Source organism: Balaenoptera physalus, assembly GCF_965194825.1.
Source record: "Balaenoptera physalus genome assembly, chromosome: 20".
Lineage (NCBI taxonomy): Eukaryota > Metazoa > Chordata > Mammalia > Artiodactyla > Balaenopteridae > Balaenoptera > Balaenoptera physalus.
The window spans coordinates 21,018,737-21,042,563 of record NC_138901.1 but is presented as its reverse complement, the minus strand read 5'-3'; the positions used below and the strand labels follow the sequence as shown (position 1 = coordinate 21,042,563).

General features: G+C 41.4%; 1 protein-coding gene and 1 long non-coding RNA gene across 5 annotated transcripts in view; one reads left to right on the top strand and one right to left on the bottom strand.

Moving 5' to 3' along the window:
- Positions 1-23,827, top strand: part of STAT3 (signal transducer and activator of transcription 3) — a 65,006-nt gene that overhangs the window by 10,544 nt on the left and 30,635 nt on the right. The window lies entirely within an intron of this gene.
- Positions 70-22,046, bottom strand: LOC309649938. The gene is made up of 2 exons (XR_014257363.1): positions 8,270-22,046; positions 70-5,511 (listed from the first exon to the last, which is right to left on the bottom strand). It is a non-coding gene; the product is annotated as an uncharacterized lncRNA (long non-coding RNA).

Genomic DNA, 23,827 nt, shown 5'->3' with positions numbered 1-23,827 from the left:
AACATTTCTGTCCTTATCTGTAAAATGGGAATCACAACCTACTTGATGGAATTGTTTTGTTTAAAATAAATTTATTTATTTATTTATGGCTGTGTTGGGTCTTTGTTGCTGCACGCGGGCTTTCTCTAGTTGTGGCGAGCGGGGGCTACTCTTTGTCGCGGTGTGTGGGCTTCTCATTGCGGTGGCTTCTCTTGCTGCGGAGCACGGGCTCAAGAGTGCAGGCTCAGTAGTTGTGGCACACGGGCTTAGTTGCTCTGCGGCATGGGGATCTTCCCGGACCAGGGCTCGAACCCGTGTCCCCTGTATTGGCAGGCGGATTCTTAACCACTGCGCCACCAGGGAAGTCCCTGGAATTGCTATATTATCTTGGGACCCCAGGGTACTCTTTGGCTGAGTGGTTGACTGGAAAATCCAATGTGAATTCATGCTTCAGGCCAGGTTCTGTATGGGTGTGATTTTTAGAATTTACATCATAAGCTAGCCCCAACCTAAACTGGAATAGTGTTTCTAAATTCTAAATTATTATCTTTATAAGTATTTATTCTTTTTCTTTCTAAGCCATGCCCACCACCTCACTTACATTGTCAGGTTATAATTTCATGAGTAATTGAGGCTTTTTCGTAAACTTTGCTTGTGTAGATGCTAATGGATAGGATCAGCTGTTCTCTGAAGAGTGATCACATCATGCAAAATTATAATGTACAATGAGGTCACTTATTTTTCCAAGTATATTATTCATTTTGATAAGTCTTTCATAGAAAAGCTTGTCTAATTGGGGAGATAGCTTATCTTCCTTCTTAAATATAATTGAAACTTTATGGGGTCAGACTTATCTTTTAAAAATATTTTTCATAAAGCTCAATTAATACACTTTAAAAAAGTAATAGATTATATATTTAAGAGCAGTTTTAGGAGACATAAAAATTGAGCAGAAAGTACAGAGAGTCCCCCTATACCCCCCTCTTCTCTGTCCTTCCCAGTTTCTCCAATTATTGATATCTTGCCTTAGTGTGACACATTTGTTACCATTGATGAGCCAATATTGACACGTTATTATTATTATTATTATTATTTTTTAAAGGCATTAACTTTTAAAAAAAATTTTTATTTTATTTGTTTTATTTTTGGCTGTGTTGGGTCTTCATTGCTGCGCTCAGGCTTTCTCTAGTTTCAGCGAGTGGGGGCTACTCTTCGTCGAGGCGCACTGGCTTCTCATTGTGGTGGCTTCTCTTGTTGCAGAGCACGGGCTTTAGGCGCGTGGGCTCAGTAGTTGTGGCTCGCGGGTTCAGTAGTTGTGGCATGCAGGCTCAGTAGTTGTGGCACACGGGCTTAGTTGCTCCGCGGCATGTGGGATCTTCCCAGACCAGGGCTTGAACCCGTGTCCACATTGGCAGGTGGATTCTCTTTTTTTTTTTTAAATAGGGAGCGTTTTCTTTTTTTTTTTTCTTTTTTTAAATTTTATTTATTTATTTTATTTATGGCTGTGTTGGGTCTTTGTTTCTGTGCGAGGGCTTTCTCTAGTTGTGGCAAGCAGGGGCCACTGTTCATCGCAGTGCGCGGGCCTCTCACTATCGCGGCCTCTCTTGTTGCGGAGCACAGGCTCCAGATGCGCAGGCTCAGTAGTTGTGGCTCACGGGCCCAGTTGCTCTGCGGCATGTGGGATCTTCCCAGACCAGGGCTCGAACCCGTGTCCCCTGCATTGGCAGGCAGATTCCCAACCACTGCGCCATCAGGGAAGCCCCATGGCAGGCGGATTCTTAACCACTGCACCACCAAGGAAGCCCGACACATTATTATTAACATTAGAGTTCACTCTGTTTGCATTCTAGGAATTTTGACAAATGTATGATGACATATATCCACCATTACAATATCACACAAAATAGTTTCACTGCCCTACAAATCCCCCGTACTCCACCTATACATCCCTCCCCCAAACCCCTGGCAACCACTGATCTTTTTAAATATCTGCATAGTTTTATCTTTTCCAGAATGTCATACAGTTGGAATCATACAGTATGTAGCCATTTCAGATTGCCTTCTTTCACTTGGTAACATTCATTCAGATTCCCCATGTCTTTTCAAGGCTTGATAGTGCATTTCTTTTTATTGCTGAATAATACTCCATTGTCTGTATGTACCACGGTTTGTTTATCCATTCACCTGTCGAAGGACATCTTGATTGTTTCCAAGTTTTGGCAATTAAGAATGAAGTTGCTGTAAGTATTCATGTGCAGGTTTTTGTATAGACATAAGTTTTCAGCTCATTTGGGTAAATATCAAGGAGCAGTATTGCTAGATCCTAACTGAAGGAAGGAGTAAGAATGGTGGGTTGGAGGGTCACCAAGTTGAAGGGATACTGCTCTGTCACCATCCTGCTCACCCTTTTAGTGATATTGGACACAGCTGAGCATCTTTTTTTTTTTTTTTCTTAAAACATTCTCTTCTCTTGGCTTCTGTGACAACATTTCCCCTGGTTTTTCTTCAGTCTTGCTGGTCTTTCCTGCTTGCCTTTCCTGTTTCATCTACCTGAACACTAATGTTGAAGTGCCTCAGGCCTCTGTCTGGGGCTCTCTTTTCTCCTCTTTTTCTGTATTCTCTCCTTGGGTTATCTTATCCATTACTTTGACTTTATCATCTCCATCCTGATGACTGACTGACTACCAAGGGCGTATCTCCAACCCAGGTGTCTCCAGGCTCCCAATTCCTGTGTCCTGATGCTTAATTGACATTTCCCCTTGGACAGTTGTAGTTATCTCCTGTTTATCTTGTCCAAAACATAACAATTTTTTAAAAAATTGAAGTAGTTGGGGACTTCCCTGACGGTCCAGTGGTTAAGACTTCACGCTTCCAGTGCAGGGGGCACAGGTTTGATCCCTGGTTGGGGAACTAAGATCGCACATGCTGCGTGGTGCAGCCAAAAAAAAAAAAAAAAAAAAAAAAAAAAAAAAATTGAAGTAGTTGATTTACAATATTGTGTTAGTTTCAGGTGTACAGCAAAGTGATTCAGTTAAATATATATATAAATTTTTTCAGATTCTTTACTATTATAGGTTATTACAAGATATTGAATATGGTTCCCTGTGCTATAAAGTAAATCCTTGTTGTTTATTTTATATATAGTGGTGTATGTCTGTTAATCCCATACTCCTAATTTAAACCTCTCCCCAAGAAACATAACTCTTAAGCTTTCTGACCACAAGCTTGTGCCCTTCTTCCCACTCAGCTTTTCCCATCTAAGTAAATGGCATCACCACCTAGCCCATGGTACAAGCCAAAAACCTAGGAATAGCCTTAATTCCCCCTTTCTCTCATACCTCTGCTTCTCTTCAAATCATCAGCAAGTCCTGCTGCTGGTTCTACCTCTAAAGTTTTCTTAAATTCCTTTACTTGTCTCGTCCTGACTTCTGGTCCTGCTCTATGGTAGACTAGATACCCTGAAAACCTCCCGTGCAAAACACCAAGAAATGTTGGATACACTGAGCTCTCCAGGAAATTAGGGAAATCTTCAGAGGCAAAAATCAAACGGAATCGCACCAAAATAAGGGAGAAGTCAGCCTATGATGGGTGTGGGTGTGGGGGGCATTTCCCTATCCCCATTGCTAAAGATTTTTAGATTGACAGCCCCTCTAGGCAGCAGACAGGGTCTTGCTCTTGGTAAGGAGTCGGCCAAGTCTAAAAGAATTCCTAAGCATAAGCCTGTCCATTTTAAGATTTGAATTTACACTCTCTTTGGTCCTGGAAACTCCAATCAGAGATTTTTAACATAATAAGGTCCCTTTTCCTTTAGGAGTCAGAACAAATAGCTTACATCCTTCCAGATGCCATATCTGAAGTATGACCCCAGTCACTCAGTATCCTACATCTTTACTGCTCTTATCACAAGTGATAATTATCATCCTCATTTACTTGTCTGTCTTCCTCCATCTCTAGGAGGGAAGAGACCTATCTGTCCTGTTCACCACTCTGTACCTCTATACTACTGAAGGGTTTTTGTATTTTTTTTTTTAAATGAATGAACGAATGAATGGGTCAGTGATTCGAGTAAGTAGACTCCTTCTGAGAGAAAATAAAATGATGTTGCATCAATTTTATTTTATTTTGGTACTAAGCATTTCACTTTAAAACACAGTTTAAATTTTTATCCAGAGTAATGCATACAAATAATTTAGAAATCGAAGAGTACTGAAAGACTTACATTGAAAACAATAGTCTTCTGTCCCATCCATTCTCATTTCCAAGTATTGCTTCCCAGAGACAGCTGCTTTGAAAGCATTTAGCTTTTTGGGGGGGGTGGTATTTACTTCTATGCTTCTAGGTAATAAGCTTATGCTGGTATTTTAAAAAATTTTTTATTGGAGTATAGTTGATTTACAATGTTATGTTTCAGATGTACAGCAAAGTGACTCAGTTGTACATGTACATATATCCACTCTTTTTTAGATTCTTTTCCCATATGGGCCATTACAGAGTGTTGAGTTCCCTGTACTCTACAGCAGGTTCTTTTTAGTTATCTGTTTTGTATATAGTAGTGTGTATATGTCAGTCCCAATCTCCCAGTTTATCTCCCCATCCCCTGATACGCTGCTACTTTTGAAATATCAAATCTTAGACACCTTTTAACTTCCTATTACCATTGGTGAAGGTTTTCTTTCACCACCGCTCTTCCTTCCCATACCTCACAATGAAATCATGATTTTTATTTTTTATTTTTTTATCATCATAATCTTTAAACCACTTTAGCTAAACCACTAAATCATGCATTTTATTTTGACTAAATAAGTATTGTTCACTGATAAGCCAATTAGTGTACTATGATTACATTTCCTTTCTCATGCAAATATTTGTTTTTTCTGGAGTTAATGTTTTTATCTTAAAAATTGATTTAGTTTTCTTATACCTATTGCTAACTTTCCCCAAATGTTCCAGCAGTTCTCTCAAATGCCTGGCAGTTTACTTCAGATATTTACACACATTGACAATCTATTCATCATTTTCTTGGCATCCCTCTCACCCCATCGTCCTGCTGCAATCTGGGTCTCCTTTTATTACTTTCCTATGTCAGATTCCCTTTTTCCTAGATCTCGCATCTTCCTCTTTCTGGCTTGATTGCTTCATTGCTGAACCACAAATTCTAGTAACACGCTATCAGGAAAAGGTGCCTGGGAAGTAAATTTTCTTTTGAGCATCTGAAATCTCTTTATTCTTTCTTCACACTTGAATGATCGTTTGGGTGGGCACTAAATCATTTGTTCATCATTTCGAAGGCATTGTTGGCTCAGTTGGCTTTGAATCTTTCAGTGTCTGTGTTGAAAGTTTTTTTTTTTTTTTTTGGCTGTGTTGGGTCTTCGTTGCTGGGTGTGGGCTTTCTCTAGTTGCGGCGAGTGGGGGCTACTCTTTGTTGTGGTTCGCGGGCTTCTCATTGCAGTGGCTTGTCTTGTTGTGGAGCACGGGCTCTAGGCGCACGGGCTTCAGTTGTGGCACATGGGCTCAGTAGTTGTGGCTCGTGGGCTGTAGAACGCAGGCTCAGTAGTTGTGGTACACGGGCCTAGCTGCTCCGTGGCATGTGGGATCTTCCGGGACCAGGGCTCGAACCTGAGTTCCCTGCATTGGCAGGCGGATTCTTAACCACTGTGCCACCAGGGAAGTCCCTGTGTTGAAAGTTTGATGCTGTTCTGATTTCTGATCCTCTCCAAGAGACCTGGTTCTTTTCTCTGGAAGTTTGTATGACTTCTTCATTCCCACTGTTCTGAAATTTCACAGAATGTGCCTTCATGCGGGTTTATTTTCATTCATTGGATTGGGTTCTAGATGGGTCCCTTTCAATCTGGAAAGGGAAATTCTTATTATTTCTTTGATAATTCCCACTTTACCATTTTCCCCTTCTCTTTTTCTGTGAATCCTCTTGGTCAGATATTGGATCTTTTGGACAGATCATCTGAGTTGTGTTTTGTTTTGTTTCCCCTCTGCTTCTATTTTCCATCTTTTTTGTTGTGGATTATATTCAAGGAGGTTTCCTTGGCTCTTTCAACCCATCTATTTAGTTTTACACTCTGGGTGTTACTCTCAATTTCAAGAGTCCTTTCTCAGTTGCCATTTTCATCTTCATTTTTATCCTATTCCTGAGACATATATAATTTGTCTCTTTGAGGATATTATTTATAGTTTTGTGAAATTTTTGTATACGCCTAGTGTTTTCTGATTCCTGAATTCCTCTTTTCTTTTGTTCATCTCTCTCTCTCATGTTGGAGGTTTTCTTCAGAAGTCTAGTAGTTCTTAGTTAAAGTTGAATGGTCATATTTGCTTGTTGGGCTTCCCTGTGGGGTGATTGGGTGAGGCCCTGTTTGCCAGGGTTCTGGGAGCTTCTCACCTAATCTCTGTTGTTTTAGTTCAGTGACTCTCTTGCCCTCAGCTGTGCCTGGTGTCCTCAAGCCTGGACTTGACTTTCTCCAGACAATAAGTATTCTTTCTGTCTTCTGCTGGGTTCGGAGAAAGGTAGTTATCTGGAGGATCTAAATGCTTTTTATACAGATTTTTCAACCAATTCTCCTGTTTTTAGCCAAACTTCTTATCCCTCCTTTCAACCATACCTACCACCTCCAACTCTGAGCTTTTTCAGGGTTATACAGCATACACTTAGTGTTCAGTTTTCTCAGCAGTGCTAGGCAGTTACCATCACTCTGCTTTCTGGATTCCAGAATTTTATTGACATCTTTTGTCCACTGTCATCTCATTTCCCATTCTTTGTCCTTGTGGGTTTGTACCCATTGCCCCTGCTTTACTGTCACTTTAGAAGGCCTGTGGGTCATGTTTAACCAGAAGATCTGTGCCATGTCCTCTTGAGCACCCTGTGTTTGCACATGCTGGTCCCGCTGCTTGGACTGGCTACCCCTTCCTCTCTAGCGTTACCAGCTCTCCTGCAGAGCTACTGTACCTTGGAAAGCCAGCGTACCTTGTAAAGTATAGCACCATTCCATTTCCATGTAATTACCTTGTTATTTGTCTGCCTTTCTTTCAAAACTGTATCCTCCTTGACAGGAGGGACCAGTTTGGACAAGTCCCAGGAACACCATTCACCTTGTTATTTTGGAGTTATGTTCCAGGAGTACACCCTGGACTTGCGCATTCCTCTCACTCTGGCAGAGAGACTATGAATTCTCCAATTCTGTGTTCCTTGGGGCTTAGCAAAGCACCTGGGAAAGAGGCACTCAAATGTTCAGTGAACCAGTGACACCTCTACATGTGGCCTTCTAAATGTCACAAGTTGGCTAGAAAGCCTCTGAGGTGGAGATGTAGTGTATAGCATGATGACCATACTTAACCACACTGTATTGTATGGTTTTTGTTAGTTTGTTCATTTTTTTGTTTTGTTTTGTTTTGTTTTTAATTTTGGCTGCACTGAACAGCTATGCGGGATCTCAGTTCCCTGACCAAGGATTGAACCCGCGCCACAGCAGTGAAAGCCCGGAATCCTAACCACTAGGCCACCAGGGAACTCCCTTGTATGTTTGAAAGTTGTGAAGAGAGTAGATCTTAAAAGTTCTCATCACAAGAAAAAAAAACTAACTTTGTGAAGTGACGGATGTTAACTAAACTTACTGTGGTAAGCATTCCACAATATGCACATATTTCAAATCACTGTGTTGTATACCTAAAACTAATACAATGTTATATGTCAATTATAGCTCAATAAAACTGAGGAAGAAAATAAAATAAAACCTCTGAGAAAATCATACATTTTGTTTCTGTGCATTTTTGTCTACTGAGGTCACAGTTATGTGATAAACTTTTTTTTTCAGACCCCAACATATTCTTCGGAAGAATAGCAACTGTGACCCTTTTTTTCTGCCTGGATAGAAGATTTTCTCTTTGTAATCAGACTTTTTCCCCACTGTTCTAGCCGTATTTTTCTAGTTGTAAAATTGAAGGCTTGACCTTGCCCTATTTTGTGGTGGAAAGAACACTAGACTAAGTCAGGAGACTGATTATTGGATGTTGTTCCCAATGGTCGTGTCAGTGGTCTATTTCCATGCCTGTGAAGTGAAGAGGTTGGATTTTATATATTTTAAGAGCTCTTAAACAACAGCAACAATAACAACAACTATATGCTTTTTTTTTTTTTTTTTTTTTTTGGCTGCATTGGGTCTTCGTTGCTGCGCGCAGGCTTTCTCTAATTGCAGTGAGCGGGGGCTACTCTTTGTTGCGGTGAGCGGGCTTCTCATTGTGGTGGCTTCTCTTGTTGCGGAGCACGGGCTCTAGGCACGCAGACTTCAGTAGTTGTAGCTCACGGGCTCTAGAGTGCAGGCTCAGTAGTTGTGGCACACAGGCTTAGTTGCTCCGCGGCATGTGGGATCTTCCCAGACCAAGGCTCAAACCCGTGTCCCCTGCATTGGCAGGTGGATTCTTAACCACTGCGCCACCAGGGAAGCCCACTATATGCTTTTTGTTATTGAGTTGGAGCCCAAGTGTCTTGAGGGTACAGCATTGAAAAGCAGGCAATAGATTTCCTGTGTAAAGAGATTTACTATTGATTCTAGGTTGGGTCTTAGACCTTTCACTTTGGGAATATCTCAAAATAAACTTACTCATCCGTGTGGTTTTATGAGATATCTCATTTCAGTGTCTATATGTCAGTATTTAGTTATATAATTTCTTCGGTTCTCCAGTACTACCAACAGGCTCATGTCATGTAATGTCCCCTTTTAGATGGCGGCAGGGAGCTGAAGTCTCATTATTGCGATCTAAGGAGTAACAACTCTACTGTGTAACAGTTTAGCTTGATAGGAAAAGCCTTAGAGTAAACAAGAATTTTTGTGATGCTTACATTTTCATATAAATTCTTCTGTTGGGAAACTGTACATATTTGCTTTGTCACTTACAGAAAATTTTTATGAATTATTGTACCTATTAGCTCATGCTTAAGGAAGACTAGCTTATGCCATTATGTGAAGTTAATTAGCTGCTTAAGGTATTTCAGTCTTTGCGCTAAAAGTATGTTACAGATTTTTTTAACTTGTTAATTTTCATACCTTTTTTTTTTTTTTATGTCTGTTGGGTCTTCGTTTCTGTGCGAGGGCTTTCTCCAGTTGTGGCAAGTGGGGGCCACTCTTCATCGCGGTGTGCAGGCCTCTCACTATCGCGGCCTCTTGTTGCGGAGCACAGGCTCCAGATGCGCAGGCTCAGTAATTGTGGCTCACGGGCCCAGTCGCTCCGCGGCATGTGGGATCCTCCCAGACCAGGGCTCGAACCCGTGTTCCCTGCATTGGCAGGCAGACTCTCAACCACTGCGCCACCAGGGAAGCCCCAATTTTCATACCTTTATTCAACAATTATTTGAGCATCCTCTAGGTACTGGGGAAGTAGCAGTGAACAGAAGAAAGTCTGTTCTCATGGAGCTCACATCCCTAGCAGGTGGTGATGGAGGAGAGAAACAAAAAAGAAATCTATGGTGTATTGGATGGTGATGAGTACGTGAAGAAAAATTCCGCAGGGGTAGATGTGCTGTTTTAGATAGTGGTGTCAAGGGACATTTGTACAGAGACCTGAATGAAGTGAGGGAGCGAGCCAGGTAGCTGTCCAGGGGAAGAGCTTTCCAGGAGAGAGAAGAAGGTACAAAAGGCCTAGGGCAGAAATGGGTGTGGTGTGTTCCAGAAGCAGAAAGGAGAGAGGTGTGAGCAAAGGAGCGTGAGCAGTGGGAGAGGTCAGAGAGGCATCCAGGGCAAAATGGACTGACTGTCTGCTGGGCCATGGTGGGAGTTTGGATCTTCTTCTGAGTGGGTTTTGAGCAGAGGAATGAAATGATCTGACTTATATTTTGAAAAGATCTATAATGTGGAGAATAGACTGTAGAGGGACAGGAGTGAGAGCATCAAGCATCGGTTAGGAGTTTGTACAGTAGTTTAGGTAAGAGCTGATGGTGACTTGGATTAAGATTGTCACAGTGGAGGTAGTGAGAATTTCTCACGTTCTAGATATGTTTTGAAGGTAGAGTCCACAGGATTTGTTAATGGATTGGATGTTGTGGGGAGAGAAGCAGAGAGAAGGAGGAGGAGGAGGAGGCAGGGAAGGAGGAGATAGAGGAGAAGGAGGAAGAGGAGTCAAGGCTTATATTAAAGGTTTTTAGTGTGAGCACATGCAAGAGTGGAGGTGTCATTTGCTAAAATGGGGAAGATTGGAGGGGAAGTTGGCTGGGAGAGGTTTTTTTTTTTATTTATTTTTGGCTGTGTTGGGTCTTCTTTGCTGCACGCAGGCTTTCTCTAGTTGCGGTGCGCAGGCTTCTCATTGTGGTGGCTTCTCTTGTTGTGGAGCACGGGCTCTAGGCTTCAGTAGTTGTGGCTCACGGGCTCTAGAGCGCAGGCTCAGTAGTTGTGGCTCACGGGCTTAGTTGCTCCGTGGCATGTGAGATCTTCCCGGACCAGGGATCGAACCCGTGTCTCCTGCATTGGCAGGTGGATTCTTAACCACTGCGCCACCAGGGAAGTCCAGGGAGAGGTTTTTAATGAAAGGGTTAGTTTGGGGTACATTAAATTTGGGATGCTTGTTAGACACCCAAGTGGAGATATTGAGTAAGGCAGTGAGATACAGGACTCGAGTTCATGGGAAAGGCTACGGCTGGAGATGTAAATTTGGGGATTGTCAGATGTTATTTTGAAGGAGTGCGCCTGGATGAATCATTTAGAAAATGAGTGCATAGAGGAAAGAAGAGATTAACTAGTGAAATAGTTTTAACAGCGAAGCCTTCCCCTTTAAAACTCCAAATTCCTTTCTCACGGAAGTTGGACTCTATCAAGATGGTATTCCATCACTATGTTAGTAAAAATGTTCTAGTCACCAAGTGCCATAAACCAACTGAAATTTAGTAGCATAAAGCAGCAACCATTTTATTGTGCTGACAGATTCTCTGGGCAGGGATTTGGATAGCACGGCAGGGATGGCTTGTCTTTGCTCCGCAACGTCTGAGGCCTCAGCTGGGAAGACTTGAACATCTGGGGGCAGTTATCATCGGGAGGCTGCTTCACTCACATATCTGATGCCTGGGCCGGGATGAATCAAAGGCTGATCTCAGCTGGGACTGTACACCAACTGCCTCTGTGTGACCTCTCTGGCCTTGGGTTTCTCACAGGATGTTGGTTGGGTTCTGGAAAATGAGCTTTCTGAGAGAATCAGGCCTTTATAGTTGCATATCAATACTTCTGTTGGTTGGAGCAGTCGTGGGCTTAGCTAGATTCAAGGACAGGGAACAAAGACCCCTTCTCTCAGCAGGAGTAGTATCGGAGAATTGGGGGCATTCTGATGTGTGTGGCAACCACCACAAATGCCCTTTGAATTTGAGGTTCTGCCCCCAAACCACAGTTACTTTGAAGGAAGGCGTTCTAACACAGGATCCGTGGATGTGGATTCTCAGCCCCAGTTATATGGTGCTCCATGCTAAGTGACCAGGATTACCTTAATATCTCTTACAGGGAAAGTGACCTGAATAAATTCAAGAAAAGGTTCTTCCTTCTCTTCAGTAAGTGTTGAACTATATTGTGGGTCTGTGAAACTGAGATTCAGAAATTTAAGTTCCCTTTCTCCACTTTATTTGTCTGTCTTAAAAGAATTTATTACTAACTTACATAGCATCCTAGATCAATGGATGCTTTTTGACTCTTTTATTTGGGCTTTGACCAAAGATAACAGTACCTACCGGCTTTTTTCCCCAGCAACTTGCCCTTCTCCTCCCTTTGTTGCCTTCAAGCCTGGAAATTTTGACGTGATGGTTTGCTTGCCCAACTTAACAGTTGCTTCTCCAAGGCTAAACTGCTGTTTGTAAAAGTTGGTGGCTTGCCTCTGATTCCTGGGAGGGTGAGTCCCTCAGCATTCAGAGCTCATTGGAAGGATGCTTTGCTTCTCTCTAGAAAAACCTCCAAGTTCTAGGTAACCAATCATACAGGGTAGAGCTAATCTTGTTTTCCTAGATGCGGTTGCATATTGGTGCCATACTTTTCAGTATTGTAGCCATCGGTGAGTGTTCAGTAGGAACTTTTGCAGTGGAGGTGGTGTTTATATGTGTGAGTAAAGGAAGCTATAAAGGAAATACTCATTTGGTGTCTTAAATTTGATATCAGAATGATATGTGAGGGTCAGATGGAGGAGATGGACTCAAAACAAAAAAAAAAGCCTCAGCCACATACCTAAGTACTGTGGGCATTCCAAGTGGAAGCAGTGATTGGACTATGGGTAGGGTTAGGGAATGCCTCTCCAGCGGAGACAAGAAAGGGACATATAACACCACCAAGGGGAAAAACATTTTAGGCAAGAGCATCTCTGAGAAAGGAACAAAGTCTGTGGGGGCTGGAGGCGAGGGCTGGGGGGAGATGAGTTGACTTGACATTTTGAAAACCATCTTGAGGCTGGAGAGAGGAGCTGGAGGGGCCAAAGTTGGCTGAGGAGTTGGGGAGCCTTAGCCGGGGGTGAAGATTTTGGGTGGGACAATATGAAGCTGGTGTATGGTTGTTGTTTTTTTTTTTAATTTTTATTTATTTATTTTTAAAAATTTATTTATTTATTTATTTATTTTTGGTTGTGTTGGGTCTTCATTGCTGTGCGCAGGCTTTCTCTAGTTGCTGTGAGTGGGGGCCACCCTTTGTTGCGGTGCGCGGGCTTCTCATCGCAATGGCTTCTCTTGTTGCGGAGCACGGGCTCTAGGCGCACGGGCTTCAGTAGTTGTGGCACGTGGGCTCAGTAGTTGTGGCTCGCGGACTCTAGAGTGCAGGCTCAGTAGTTGTGGCGCACGGGCTTCATTGCTCTGCGGCATGTGGGATCTTCCCGGACCAGGCCTCGAACCCATGTCCCCTGCACTGGCAGGCAGATTCTTAACCACTGCGCCACCAGGGAAGTCCTGGTGTATGTTTTTGAACTGGGAGAGTTGCTGTGGTTTTACTCTTATTGAAAGGTCACTGAAGGGTCATCCTTGAGTTTTTGAAACAGCAAAACTGAAAGAGTTGGTCTGCTCCTCAGAATACTTCTTACTGGACACAGCGTCCTTGCCTGGGAGAATCTGGTGCGGTCAATGTAGCTGTAATTCATACCAGTGGTTTATTCATTCCATATGTTTTTTTGAGTATCTGTTAAGAGCTGGGCATCCTGCTGGATGCTGGGGGGGTGAAGGGGAGGACACACTGGTGATCAAAAGCCCAGGCTCTTCCTGTCCTCAGGCTGGCAATCTGGCATAGAGGTTACAAGTGCAAGTTACGGAGTCACAGTGCTCAGGTCCAGGTAAGGAGAACATCGGGATCTTTCCCAAAGCAGTGTCTCCCTGAACAGCAAAATCGGGGAAGTTTTAAGCTAAGGGTACACGCATATTCATGAAGGGGCTTGGGCAGAGGGGAATTCAGCATAGAATTAGGGCAAAGGTCTACAGAGTCCCAGCTTTAGTTGATTGAAGTCAAGAGGGTCAACATCATTGTTCTATCCTTCACCTGGATGGGGGCCTTAGTTCCTGCAGAACTCAAAGATATATTATCATGTATATCTCTTGAGGAGGAACTAGGACTTTGCTTTATTACTTCGCTGTTGTTTGACTGCCTTTTCTCTGTTGGTGCACTCCTGTGTTCTCTTAAGATCATTAATTACTGAGACCTGTTCAAGGGCAAGCATTGCAGCCAGGCGTAGATCACAAAATGGCTTAGGCCAAAATGGCTTCTCTTATGTTGAGAAAGCCATTCCTGGTTCACTTTCTGCAGGGACCCCCTTACCTATCTGCTTACAGACTTGTCACTTGTCTGCTTAAAACTCTACAGATCTCCCCATTACCCTTGGGCGAGAGTTCCTGTTTCTTCTTGCGGCTTACACCAGAGCCTTCTCCAGCCTCATCTCATGCCATAGTTTCCTGATGCAGTCTCCACAGGGCTCTGCTTCATTACAACTGCCTGGACCCCATCCTTGGGGATGATTATTCAGTACATGTAGAGTAAGGACCAGCCTCCAGCATCTCACTGCCCCTCAGGTGATTGTGATGTGCATCCTGGGTGAGACCTGATCTCTGCTCTTGTTCCAAGGTTCTCAGTCTGGCCACACCTTAGCATTGTCTGAAGAGCTTTTAAGTATTGAAACCTGGTTCCCACCCTCAGCAGTATTCCCATTTGGCATCTGGTTTGGTTCCCGGGCATCTCTATTTTATTTAAAAAAAAAAATCTGCCCTTGTAATTCTGATCTGCAGCCAGGGTTGAGAACCTCTGCATACAGAGGCCAGAATCAAGGAGTAGATGTTGTGGGAAAACAGATCCTGATTCTGGAGTGATTTACCCTTTCAGATCTCCAAGTATCTGAAAAGCCACTCTTCCGTAATTTATATTTTTCTCTCCTAACCTCACTTCCTGCTCCCCAAGTCATCTTCCTGGGCAAAACGTTCAAGTTCTTGGACTCCTCACACCCTGACTGCCCCTCCCTGAATGTGTTTGTTTTTTAATGCACCATTTAAATTGTGATACAATTAGAATATCACTAGGTGTGGGCCAGTTAAGCTGGACTAATAGACCCTTTCATCCAAATGCTACGTATGTCTGTTAAAATATCATTAGATCACACTGACTTGGTATTATGGTTGACTCATGCGTTACTTAAAATCAATGAAAACTCCCACTGTAGCGTAGAGGTTAAGAGCAGGAATTCTGAAAACGGACTTATTTGGGTTAGGATTCCAGCTTCATGCCTTTACTACCTGTCTGACCTTGGGTGAATCACTTAAAATTCTGTGCCTCATTTTCCTCCTCTGTAAAATGGGTATAAAAATAGTGTCTGTCTCATAGGGTTGTCGTGAAGATGAAATGAATAAATAATTATGTCAAGTACTTAAAAGAGTGCCTTGCACATAGTAAGTGCTGTATAAATATTAGCAATAACCATTAGTTCTTTGGACTGCTCTTAAACCAAGATTCTTATTTTTCATCTTTTTCGTTCATTTGGATATCACTTGGTGTTTTCACCTTTAGGCTTTTAGGACCTGGAGCTATCCTTAGGTGAACTATGGGTAGAGATATTTGATCAGGGCACCACCCAACCCTCTCTCCCCTTCACTCACACCAAATCACAGTATTGCTAACTCCTCCCTCAGGATGTTACAAAGACCCATTAAAATGCATGTAAGCAGGGAAAGCTGACTTTATCATTTAACAGGACTAATCCGATTATTTAATCTATGTTTCCCAGGGCATTGAGGAAATGGATTTAGCATAAGAAATGCTGATGAAAGGGATGCCATGAGGGGAAGGAACAATATGGGAATGAGGTGTACCCAGCACATATAGGAGGGATGCTGTACATCTGTTATTTTTTTAAAACCTATATAACAATCCTTCAAAAGAGGGATACTTCCCCATTTTACTAAAGGAGAAGCCTGTTATGTAGTCAAGTAATATCTCCCAAACAAACAGCTGATAAATGGTAGGCAGGGCTTGCACCCAGGCCCATGCAAGGTCAAGTCTCTCGGTCCTTGGCTTTACACCACACCGCTTCAGAGGAGCGTGTCTGGTTGGCGGAGGGGACGTGTGACAAAGTGGGGGGCCACATGATGCTCAAATTTGGTTTGTTTTGTGGTCTTTTTCTGGAGCTCAGACCTGTTCTCAGGCAACTTTAACCATAAACTTTGTACTCAGTAATTGACAAAGCACATCTAGTTGTGTTACTTTCAGTTTAGAGGGAATTATGTTTGTTATGCTCTTGTTCTTTTAATCTGAAATATTTGTGATCAAATATGCTGCCTATCGCAAATGAAGTTTGGAGAATATGTCCATTTTTGTTTTTGTTTTTTAATTCCATAACGCTATTAGATTTGAAATAAGAGGCCTTGGCAATTCATAGTTTTCAGAATCTTTTTCTCAGAGGTAGCTGCGTGAGCACTAGATTTTGGGTAGTGCTTTTGGTTTTGTTTTTAACATCCTGAGTGTCCTTCATGGATCAAGGCACTAGGTTTTCCTTCCTTTCTGCTGTTAGCATTCCTGGTAGTCTCCACCTCTTACACTTAACTGTAAACCTGATACATTTTATTCTCTGTGTTCCTGGATTTAAATTAGATAACTATACAAAAGTAGTGCTAGTGATAAGACTTTACACATGTCAGGATTCGGAATGGAAAAAATCACGTGCTCAGCACAAGATGCTTGAACTTTTCCAAGAATTAAAGTGAGATAAGAAGAATGAGGGATAGTAGAATTTGGGGGGTTGAATGCGCTCCAGAGTATCATTAAAACTGTTCTTTCGCTTACTTCTCCGAGCTCTGCTCCCCAGTAATTTAGTACTTCTTTCTTGTATTCAATTTTGCCACCTTAGTAGGGAACTATAATTCAAGTTCTCTTATATCTCAATGTCCATTTTTTGCAAAGAAGTGTTGGTTTCTGACTTTAAAGCAAATCCTATTATTTGTAATTGAATATATTTGAATATTACAGTGAGGTTAGTTCAAATTGGGTACTCAAGTGTTAATATTTTGTCTTTTTAGGAAATCAAAACTAGATCTCTGCAAAGACTTCTTATTGTTAAAGGCAAACATCTAGTCTTAAACTTTACAAAGGAACTATTTGGATTTGTAAGCAAGGGAATTATATATTTACTATACAAGTGTACTTATTTCGAATTATCTTTTTAAATTTGAAATTCCAAAGTCTTAATGTCTAGTGTAATTATCAATGGTGAAATAGTTAAGCTATAATATTTAAGTGTGGACTCCCTGTCATTCGTTACACCTTTAATCCAACAGTGAAAATGTCATGAAGATTGAGTGTCTTTGTCTAGCATTAATTGCCTTTTAGTTTTTCTCACTTTTTTCCTCCTCCCTAATTTACTTTAAGGAGTTTGCAGCTACCGCATATTATTTTTGGAATGTGGTATGGCGAGAACAAAAAATTGGAGCTTATAATTATAAATAAATTCTGTGACCCTTAATGGAATTTTCAGGATTATATTGAAAACACTAATAGAAACCAAATAGTTGTTCTGTGGGCTTTAAACAGAAATCCAGTTGTATAGAACATGTTTACTATAAAATAAGAGTTAAAAGAGAATAGAAAGCTGTAAAAATCCTATGATCTTAACTTTCAGAAAGAAATAAAAAATATATATACATACCCTGAGATAGATTAAGAGGAATTATATCAACATGTCCAACATGTCAATTGTAGTTCTAGATAGTATGATGATAGGATATGGGTGATTTTATCTTTTGGTTTTTGTTTTTGTATTTCTCCAAATTTTCCACAGTGAACATTATTACTTTTTTTTTTTTCTTAGGCCACACCATGAAGCATGTGGGATCTTAGTTCCCCGACCAGGGATCGAACCCGTGCCCCCTGCAGTGGAAGCGTGGATTCTTTTTTTTTTTTTTTTTTTTTAATTTATTTTATTTATTTAATTTTTGGCTGCGTTGGGTCTTCGTTGCAGCTTGCGGGCTTTCTCTAGTTGCGGCGAGCAGGGGCTACTCTTTGTTGCAGTGTGCAGGCTTCTCATCGTGGTGGCTTCTCTTGTTGCAGAGCACGGGCTCTAGGCGCGCGGGCTTCAGTAGTTGTGGCACACGGGCTCAGTAGTTGTGGCTCACGGGCTTAGTTGCTCTGTGGCATGTGAGATCTTCCCGGACCAGGGCTCAAACCCGTGTCACATGCATTGGTAGGCGGATTCTTAACCACTGCACCACCAGGGAAGTCCCAGAAACATCTTCTTAAAAGGACTGGTTTCAATAGAAATTAGTACCATTTCTATGTTATTTTATACTTTGGTTGCCTTAGTCACTGGGCCTTTCCTGACGGCAAAGAGGAGCTTAGTGTAGGCAACAGATAATATACAAGTATGAATAAATATGTTCTATTTTAAATGTAGGTATTTCTAATATAGAGTATGGCTAACACCCAAAGAAAAATCTTGGGACGCATTACAAGGTAGAACACAAATTATCTTTAGATTGCTTTCTGTTCTGGATTATTGTACATGCCTGGTTTTCGTCCCTCTCCTCACTTTCACCCCTGACTCACTCACCCTTGTCGTAAATCCACTGGTGCCTGCATGTGAAGAACAGGTGTTAATTTAAAAAGATGTTTTATGGAATGATGTAATGAAGCCTTTTGTAAGTCGTCTTGACTTGTGGTTCTCAACACATCCCTTGGTTTCTTTAGATTGAAGTGTATAAATGAGAACTGTGACTTGGACAGACCTTTTTAGTGATCTTTACAGTAATAAGTTCCCCGTTAAACAGTAGTCGTTTGCCTTATGACTTCTTGTTAGTAAGTTATCCCCAAGAGGTTGAGAAATTCCTCTTTTGAAAAGTCCAGAAAGTCTTTGGTGACTTGCTGTTTCATTTTTATTGTTCTTTTCTTTTCAGTTGTAGAAAACAGGATCACACTCACCTTTCCTTTATCTGCTAAACATTTACTATCTTCGAACCTTAAACTGAGTAAACGCCTGCAGAGAATTAAGAGAATGTATTGCCCTAAGCCAGCCACTGTATGGAATGAATTGACTTCTCTCCTCTGCACCCAGAATGGTGCTGGGCACTCACGTTGTTGTGCAAATCGCTCTCTGTGTTCTGGAGTTCAGTGAAAGTGGTTACTAGGTCAGGCTTAGAATTATTCCATAGATAAGAAATACTTCAGTTAGAATTTAGTAGAGTCCTTCAGATTAACTTGTAATTTGAAAAACCAGAATTGAGATTGTGAAATCAAGTGGGCTTAAAAACAGTTTTTTTCCAGTAAGACAATTACCACAAAGCCAGCTGGCAATGGTTTTCCTAGACAATTTGACTTCTGATCTCTTGAGGATCTAGAGTTCTTATGAAGAGCAATTGGTCTGATTGCCCTGTGGCTCCTGTTAGTTAAGTATGGTTTGTAGCTAAGCAGCTGGTAAGGAAATCACTGACTCTTTGTCCATGTTCTCCTTGAAAATACTACCTGCTCTTTGGCTTTAATTTAGAATGATTTTTTTTTTAATATAGAATAGCTATTAAGTATTACCTACCGTGATTAGACTGAGAAGTAGAACATAACATCAGTCATTTTTGGTCCCTTAATTTTATGGAAAATACTGTTAGCTGGTTTCTGGTTTAAGAAATAGCCCGATTATTATACTACTTACTAAAACTAACTAAAACCAAAACAACAAAAACCCTCTGAGTAATGGACTAGAAACGAATTGGCAAATTTTCAACAACTTGTAATTTTTTAATGGTATATGAGTTTGAAAATGCAAATATTCATGCATGACTACATTGTTAATCCATAATTGAGCAGGTATAGTGTGATGCTGCTTTATGGTTTTAACTTGGAACTTCAGGGAGCAGACTGTGATGGCTCTACATTTGTATCCAAGATCAGCAATTAAATAATTAGTCTATTTTTTTTATTAGTCTATTTTTTAATTGATTTATAACACAGGAGTTTATTATGAAAAGTAGGTGTCTATTTCTTTAAATCCTTTATTAGAACATGGCTTTTGGGTTGCATAATCTAGAGCAGTAGTGTCCAATAAAAATAGATTGCAAGTCACAGATGTAATGTTAAAGTTCCTAATAGCCACATTAAAAGAAGTAAAAAGAGATGGGTGGAATTCATCTTAATAATATATTTTATTTGGGGAATTCCCTGGCGGTCCAGTGGTTAGGACTGGGCACTTTCACTGCCGGGGCCCAGGTTCAGTCCCTGGTCAGGGAACTAATATCCTGCAAGCTGTGTGGCGTGGCCAAAAAAATATATATATGATATATATATATTTATATATATATGTATGTATATGTACACACACATATATAAGTAAAACATATATACATATATATAAAATTTAATCCAATATATCTAGAATATTAACATTTCAGTATTAGTGAGATATTTTACTTTTTTTTTGTACGAAGTCTTCAAACTCCAGTGTATATTTTCCAGTGTATTTTAGTTTGAAACCAGCCACATTTCAAGTGCTCAGTAACCACATATGGCTAACTGACTACTGTATTGAATTATGTGGGTCTGGAGTTTCATACATTCACATGCAGTAGAATCTACATAAATTGGCATATTACGCAGATGTCTATGCAAGTCAAGTCCTGAGAAACACAAGGCAGATCCTGATGCTTTTAGCCTAGGAGGCAGATTTTTTTTTTTTAATTGGAGTATGGTTGTTTTACAATGTTGTGTTAGTTTCTACTGTACAGCGAAGTGAAGTAGAGTTCCCTGGGCTATACAGCAGGTTCTCATTAGTTACTTGTTTTATACGTGTTAGTGTTTATATGTTAATCCCAATCTCCCAATTCATCCCACCCTCCCTTTCCCCCTTGGTGTCCATATATTTGTTCTCTACATCTTTGTCTCTATTTCTACCTTGCAAACTGGTTCGTCTGTACCATTTTTCTAGATTCCACAAATATGCGTTAATATATGATATTTGTTTTTCTCTTTCTGATTTACTTCACTCTGTATGACAGTCTCTAGGTCACGTCTCTACAAATGACCCAATTTCGTTCCTTTTTATGGCTGAGGCAGATTTTTAACTTGGCCCTAATGTGAATATTGTAAGAGAGTTCTAATGGCCTTTGATTTCTTTTTTTTTTTTTTAATTTTATTGGAGTAGAGTTGATTTGCAATGTTGTGTTAGTTTCAGGTGTATAGCAAAGTGATTCAGTTATACATATATTTATTCTTTTTCAGATTCTTTACCCATATAGGTTATTATAGAATACTGAGTAGAGTTCCCTGTGCTATACAGTAGGTCCTTGTTGGTTATCTATTTTATATATAGTAGTGCGTGTATGTTAATCCCAAATTCCTAATTTATCCCTCCCCTCCACGTTTCCCTTTTGGTAACCGTAAGTTTGTTTTCAAAATCTGTGTGTCTGTTTCTATTTTGTAAATAAGTTCATTTGTATCATTTTTAAAAATTAGATTACACATATGAGTGATAGCATATATTTGTCTTTCTCTGTCTGACTTGCTTCACTTAGTATGATAATCTCTAGGTCCCTCCATGTTGCTGCAAATGACATTATTTCATTTTTTTTTTAAGAACTATATTTTTATTTTATTTATTTATTTATTTTTAATAATGAAACTTTCTAGGAGTTAAGCCAGCATTTTATTTATTTATTTATTTTTGGCTGTGTTGGGTCTTCGTTTCTGTGCGAGGGCTTTCTCTAGTTGTGGCAAGCGGGGCCACTCTTCGTCGCAGTGCGCGGGCTTTTCACCGCCACGGCCTCTCTTGTTGCGGGGCACAGGCTCCAGTCGCGCAGGCTCAGTGGTTGTGTCTCACAGGCCCAGTTGCTCCGCGGCATATGGGATCCTCCCAGACCAGGGCGCGAACCCGCGTCCCCTGCATTGGCAGGCAAACTCTCAACCACTGCGCCACCAGGGAAGCCCTATTTCATTCTTTTTTATAGCTGTGTAATTCCATTGTATATATATATACCACATCTTTATCCATTCCTCTGTCGATGGACATTTAGGTTGCTTCCATGTCTTGGCTATAGTAAACAGTGCTGCAGTGAACACTGGGGTGCATGTATCTTGTCGAGTATGGTTTTCTCCAGGTGTATGCCCAGGAGTGGGATTGCTGGATCATATGGTAGTTCTATTTTTAGTTTTTTAAGGGCCCTCCATACTGTTCTCCATAGTGGTTGTAGGCCTTTGATTTCCTGTTGAGAGTAAAATTCGACATGGTTACAATGCTTCAGCGTGTAGCATGCGCTTCAGTTACTGCTTTCATTAACCAGTGTTTAGCGTACATGTATCACTGCCCAGGTAGCATCGCATCGGTCCTGTGGCAGGTTAATCTTGGGGGTGGAGATGGGGGGCTGGGGGTGCGACTGCAAAGGAGTGGTAGCTGAAAATGCTCGGGAGGTGCCTAAGACATTGTTAAAAAAAATCCCAAGCGCCTAGGAAACTTAACTTATTCCCCTCTAATGTTGTTGGAAGATTTAGTTTATTTATGGAAACATATTGGCCTTACTGGGGCAAATACCTCATTCTGACATTCTCATCTCTTTGCTTTACTGAACTTTTTCACCAGTGGAACTTAAGCCCTTGGTACTTGAGGAAGGAAATACTTTATAAATTTATAAATTTATTATTTATTTATTATTTTTAGCTGTGTTGGGTCTTCGTTTCTGTGCAAGGGCTTTCTTTAGTTGCGGCGAGCGGGGGCCACTCTTCATCGCAGTGCGCGGGTCTCTCACTGTCGCGGCCTCTCTTATTGCGGAGCACAGGCTCCAGACGCGCAGGCTCAGTAGTTGTGGCTCACGGACCTAGTTGCTCCGCGGCATGTGGGATCTTCCCAGACCAGGGCTCGAACCCGTGTCCCCTGCATTGGCAGGCAGATTCTCAACCACTGCGCCACCAGGGAAGCCCGAGGAAGGAAATACTTTAGATCTGTGGCATAAGTGTAAAGCACACACTGGTTTAGAAAACTTAGTACAAAAAGAAGAATGTAAAGTATCTCATTAATAGTTTTTGTATGATCGCATGTTAAGATGGTAACATTTTGGTTATATTAGGTTAAAGAAAATGTATTATTAAAGTTAATTTTACCTCTTTCTTTTTACTTTTTTAATATGGCGCCTAGAAAATTTAAGATTACATATGTGGCTTGTGTTAGATTTCTATTGGATGATGCTGCCTTAGTTTTTTTTTTTTTAATTAATTAATTGATTGATTTTTGGCTGCATTGGGTCTTCGTTGCTGCGCGCAAGCTTTCTCTAGTTGCTGCGAGCGGGGGCTACTGTTTGTTGTGGTGCGCGGGCTTCTCGTTGCGTTGGCTTCTCTTTGTTGCGGAGCACGGACTCTAGGCACATGGGCTTCAGTAGTTGTGGCAGGTGGGCTCAGTAGTGTGGCTCTCGGGCTCTAGAGCACAGGCTCAGTAGTTGTGGCTCACGGGCCTAGTTGCTCCGCGGCATGTGGGATCTTCCCAGACCAGGGCTTGAACCCGTGTCCCCCTGCGTTGGCAGGTGGATTCTTAACCATTGCGCCACCAGGGAAATCCCTGCCTTAGATTTTTAATTGTTCAATTAAAGACTGCTGTGAGGGGACTGCCCCTGCTTTCCTGAATATGTGCTTGAAAGCTTGATCAGTTGATGCCACCTTTGCAGGAGCAAGGGGGTATGCTGTTTCTGTCCCCCCCAAGAAGGGGAAGGAGAACAGCAGCACAGCCCTCTTGAATTCTGTAAGGACCCCAGATTCTGAACAACTTGGTGATCATTTAACTTGCTGCTCTGAGAACACAAGACCTGTTGGTTTTGTCACCAGTTTGCCTTTTTATGAAAGGACCAGTAATTAGGTGCTTATTCATGCCTTCTCCAAGAAATAAATCAAGCACTGTAGTGAAGTGTATGTATTTGTATGTATTCTATCTTTCAGTAAATGTTCTCACTGTCCCAGAGAACCATCTCAATATACTTTGATCCATATATACCTTAGTCTTTGGCTCCTACTCATAGTTATTTTTTTTTTCATAGTTATTTTTTACAGCTTCTTTTTTTTTAAATTTTATTTATTTATTTATTTATTTATTTATTTATTTATTTATTTATTTAATTATGGCTGTGTTGGGTCTTCGTTTCTGTGCAAGGGCTTCCTCTAGTTGTGGCAAGTGGGGGCCACCCTTCATCGCGGTGCGCGGGCCTCTTACTGTCGCGGCCTCTCTTGTTGCGGAGCACAGGCTCCAGACGCGCAGGCTCAGTAGTTGTGGCTCACGGGCCCAGCTGCTCCACGGCATGTGGGATCTTCCCAGACCAGGGCTCGAACCCATGTCCTCTGCATTGGCAGGCAGATTCTCAACCACTGCGCCACCAGGGAAGCCCTATTTTTTACAGCTTCTTAAGACTGCTTGG